Raw genomic sequence first — 5,425 nt, 5'->3', positions numbered from 1 at the left:
TCTTTGCATGAAATGTTCCCTTTGTATCTCTAATTTTCTTGAAGAGATCCCTAGTCTTTCCCATTCTGTTGTTTTCCTCTATTTCTTTGCATTGATTGCTGAAGAAGGCTTTCTTATCTCTTCTTGCTATTCTTTGGAACTCTGCATTCAGATGCTTATTCCAGAAAAACATCTATTTCTGCTTTATTGACTATGCCAAAGCCTTTGACTGTGTGGATCACAATAAACTGTGGAAAATTCTGAAAGAGATGGGAATACCAGAACACCTGACCTGCCTCTTGAGAAACCTATATGCAGGTCAGGAAGCAACAGTTAGAACTGGACATGGAACAACAGACTGGTTCCAAATAGGAAAAGGAGCACTCAAGGCTGTATATTGTCATCCTGCTTATTTAACTTCTATGCAGAGTACATCATGAGAAACGCTGGGCTGGAAGAAGCATAGCTGGAATCAAGATTGCTGGGAGAAATATCAGTAACCTCAGATATGCAGATGACACCATCCTTATGGCAGAAAGTGAAGAGGAACTAAAAAGCCTCTTGATGAAAGTGAAAGAGGAGAGTGAAAAAGTTGGCTTAAAGCTCAACATTCAGAAAACGAAGATCATGGCATCTGGTCCCATCACTTCATGGGAAATAGATGGGGAAACAGTGGGAACAGTGTCAGAGTTTATTTGGGGGGGGGCTCCAAAATCACTGCAGATGGTGACTGCAGCCATGAAATTAAAAGACGCTTACTCCTTGGAAGGAAAGTTATGACCAACCAAGATAACATATTCAAAAGCAGAGACATTCCTTTGCCAACAAAGGTCTGTCTAGTCAAGGCTATGGTTTTTCCAGTGGTCACATACGGATGTGAGAGTTGGACTGTGAAGAAAGTTGAGCGCCGAAGAATTGATGCTTTTGAACTGTGGTGTTAGAGAAGACTCTTGAGAGTCCCTTGGACTGCAAGGAGATCCAACCAGTCCATTCTGAAGGAGATCAGCCCTGGGATTTCTTTGGAAGGAATAATGCTGAGGCTGAAACTCCAATACTTTGGCCACCTGATGTGAAGAGTTGACTCATTGGAAAAGACTCTGATGCTGGGAGGGATTAGGGGCAGGATAAGAAGGGGATGACAGAGGATGAGATGGCTGGATGGCATCTCTGACTCGATGGACATGAGTTTGAGTGAACTCCGGGAGTTGGTGATGGACAGGGAGGCCTGGTGTGCTGCGATTCATGGGGTCGCAAAGAGTCAGACACGACTGAGCGACTGGACTGACTGATGAGGTTTTTTGTTAGCATGTTGTTTAGTCTCCACACGTTTGTTCTTTTCCTATTTTTCTTTTTTGTAGCTGATTTCTAGTTTCATAGTCTTGTGGTTGGAAAAAATGCTTGATATAATTTTTATACTCTTAAATTTGTTGAGGCTTATTTTGTGACCTGCTGTGTGGCCTGCCTTGGAGAGTGTTCCATGCACGTTTGAAAAACGTATATTCTTGTTTGGATGCGGTGCCCTGTAGGTATCAATTAAGTCCAACTGTTCTACTGTGTCATTTAGGACGTCTATTGCCTTACTGACTTTCAGTCTGAAGGATCTGTCTATTGATGTCAGTAGGGTGTTAAATTCTCCTACTATTATTATTATTGTCCTTGTTAGTTGTTCAGTTGTGTCTACTCTTGGCGATCCCATGGACTGTAGCCTCTGACCACGGCATTCTCCAGGCAAAAATACCAGAGTGGCTTGTCAGTTCCTTCTCCAACTACTGTATTCCTGTAATTTCTCCCTCTCCTTTAGTATTCGATTGTGTATTTATGTGATCCTGTATTGGATGTATATATGTTAATGAACGTAATATTCCCTCCTTGTAGTGATTTCTTTATCATTATATAATGTCCCTCTTTTTAAAAAATAAATGGTCTTTGCTTTAAAGTGCATTTTGCCTGATATGCGTATTGCTTTCCTACATTCTTGTCATTTTCATTTGCATGAAATATCCATCCCCTCACCTTACCTTCAGTCTTTCACCCTGAAGTGAGTCTCTTGTAGGCAGCATTTTGAAGATTCTTGCTTTCCTTTTTTTTTTTTTAACCTAATCATCCACCCTGTGTCTTTTGATCAGAGCAGTTAGTCCATTGACTTTTAAAGTAATTACCGATAGGTATGTGTGTACTCATGGCTTCCCTGGTGGCACAGTAGTAAAGAATCTGTCTGCCAAGCAGGAGGCACAGATTTGATCCCTGGGTCCGGAAGATCCCCTGGAGAAGGAAATGGTCACCCACTCCAGTATTCTTGCCTGGGAAGTCCCATGGACAGAGGAGTCTGGTAGGCTACAGTCTATGGGTTCCAAAAGAGTCAGATATGACTTAGCAACTAAAAAACAATGTCCTTATTGCCCTTTTATTCCTTGTTTTCCAGTTTTTTTTTTTTTAATTTCTTTGTTCATTTTTCTTTTTTGTTTTTCCCATTGTGATGTGATGATTTTTTTGTAGTGGGCTTGACTTCCTTTCTTTTTGGTTTTTGCATATCTATTATACATTTTTGATTTGTGATTTCCGTGGGATTCATATATGTTGATCCCCAATTATATATACTTGATTTAAACTGGTAATAATTTAAGTTCATATTCTTAAAGCTCATTTTTTTACCATCCTTTCCTACATTTTGTTTTTTTCATCTCATATTTTACATCTCATGCTTATCCTTTTTTGTAGGTATAGTTACCTGTTCACTTTGGGTGTTTAAAAAATTTACATACTGACTTATATAAGTTATCTTCGATCCATACAGTATATGTGCCTTTCCTTTTGAGACTGTCCCTTTCCTATAGATTCTTGCTTCTTTTGCCCTTAGAGAAAACCTTTTAACATTTCATTTAAGGTAGGTTTGGTATTGCTGAATTCTTTTAGTTTTTGCCTGTCTGAGAAATTCTTTACGTCTTCTTTATTTCTAAATAGTAACTTGCTGAGTAGAGTATCCTAGTTTGCACGTTTCTTCACTTCAGGACTTTGACTATATAATGCCCTTCTGGCCTGCAAAATTTCTGCAGAGAAATCAACTGATAGCCTTACAGGGGATCCCTTATATATGACTCTTTGTTTTTCTCTTGCTGCCTTTAGAACTCTCTATTTTTAACTTTTACAACTTTAATTATAATATGCCTTGAATTAATTTGTTTGGGATCTTCTGTGTTTCCAGGACCTGAAAATCTATTTCCTTCTTCAGGTTTAGAAAGTTTTCAGCCATAATTTCTTCAAAACCATTTTTGATTCCTTTTTGTCTCTTTGCCTTCTGGAACGTCTATTATGTGTATGTTGGCACAAATATATTATCCTATGGTTCTCGTATGTTACTTTCTAAAATTTGTTTTCTATCTGTTCTGATTGGATGATTTCCATTATCCTACCTTCCAGATTACGTATGCATTCTCTGTGTCATTTATTCAGTTTTTTATTGCTTCTGAAGTGTTTTTTTTTTTTAATCTCAGACATTGAATTATCCTCTTTTGATTGGGTGGTCTTTATAGTTTCTAGTTCCTTATTAAAATGATGTACATTTACATTGACACTCTTTCTTAATTCAGTTAGCATTTTTATTACCAGCTTTTTGAAGTGAGTGTCTGGTAGACTAGTTATGTTCCATTATTTATTTTTTCAGCGTTTTTCTTTTGCTTTCAACTGGAAGTAGTTCCTCTGCCTTTCATTTCACTTCACTTTCTCTGTATCTATGAGTTTAGATGAAACCGTTATCTATTCTGGTGGAACTCCCTGTGTAGACTGCTTTGCTTCATGCCTTTGGAGGGAGGGCTGGATCTGGTGTGGATGCCAGCCCCGTCTTTCCTGCGGGTGTGCTGGCCACTGTCATCTTGTCTGGGTGTGTAGCTTGTGTTGGAGGAGCTAGAGCCCGTGCAGGGCGTGAGCCAGGACTTCCTGCCCTATCACTGTGGTCCCCCTGCCCGGGGTGGGGTCTGCTCCCCAGTTGTTGGAGTGGAAGCCCTGAAGATTGGCTCAGGCAGGCTGAGCTCACTTTAAGTATCTGCCCTTTCTTCTTCCTGACCTGGAGACTTTTCCCCAAAGAGGCTCTTGCACTCACAGAGGTCCAAGATGTTGCCTGTTCAGGCTGAAAATCACATCCCTTCCCCTTCTGTGGGCGTTACAGATCTAGCGCAAAGTTGTGGTGTGGAGTGGGCAGGGCCAAGGCATGTCTCAGCTGGGACTGGGGTTGCAGTGTTTTGGTTGCAAGGAGTTTTTTGAGCACCTACATTGCTGCCAAAAGTTTGGGCTACATCTGTGGTGCTGCCTCTGTAAGTGTCGACCATGGTCACTGCTGCCTCCCACGGATCACTGCCCAGGCCTGTTGGTCATCCATGTACGACCATATCATCCCTTTCTGGGACCGGGTTGCCCTACATCCTGTGCCATGGCATGGACTGAGTGGAGCTGGTATGTCTGCCCAGCTTGGCTTGGGGAGTAAGGCGAGGGGACAGCTGCTAGTGCAGAGCTCTCTCTGCCCTGCCTGCAGGCAAGTGAGCACCTGTGTACTCGTCACAAGTGGAGTCTAGGCTTCTTCGCATCTTCCATCTGTCCCAGCTCTCTCCCCAGCAGCCAAGGGGCCTTGTCTCCTCTACGTGGGGTCCCGGAACTGGGATGCCTAGTGTACAGTTTCCTGCACACAAATAATTTAAAAGCAGTTTGGGTTAAAATTTATAAAAAGCATTTATTCCATTGTGCCTTGGGTTCGAGTCCTAAGAACAGATGATAATTGTGTTTCAGTATCCTTTATTAACATCAGTTATTTCTTCTTACCAGTTTAGTTGTGTGTGAGTACTACACAAAGTTAACAGGAGGATACACATAATCCAAACAGATGCCCCTGTGCCACCAAGTTCTTGTACTATTATTATTGAATATACTTATGTTAATAATGAGTTACTAAATTCCTACTGTTTTCCAGGGACATTATATCTAATTCTTATAACTGCAAGGTAGATATTATCAGTCATATTTATTTAGCTTTCAGGAAATTGAGGCTTAGAGAGCTTCAATGGCCCTAGCTCACATTCTAGTGAGAGATCAGAGTTTCCTGTTCTCATTTCTATATTTACCATAATTTAAACCAAAAATTGGGGCCCACAATGTGAGAACAGGATGTAATAATATTTGAAACTGGGTTTCAGTTTGATGAAATTTTCAACACCTTGAAAAGTCTGTGATAGGTGTCTGGAACATATGTGTCTATTTCCTTAGAATTGCAGAGCATATCTTTTTCAGAAACCATAACTAATGAACAGTACTTATTTTCTTTTCTTTGATATTTAGAGAAACAGAAGAACCACTGCTGCTGTGGCTAAGTCGCTTCAGTCGTGTCCGACTCTGTGCGACCCATAGACAGCAGCCCACCAGGCTCCCCCGTCCCTGGGATTCTCCAGGCAAGAACACTGGG

The sequence above is a fragment of the Bison bison genome, unplaced genomic scaffold, assembly GCF_000754665.1.
Source record: "Bison bison bison isolate TAMUID 2011002044 unplaced genomic scaffold, Bison_UMD1.0 scf7180017864233, whole genome shotgun sequence".
Taxonomy (NCBI): domain Eukaryota; kingdom Metazoa; phylum Chordata; class Mammalia; order Artiodactyla; family Bovidae; genus Bison; species Bison bison.
The sequence above is the reverse complement of the archived record's forward strand: the minus strand, read 5'-3'. Positions refer to the sequence as shown.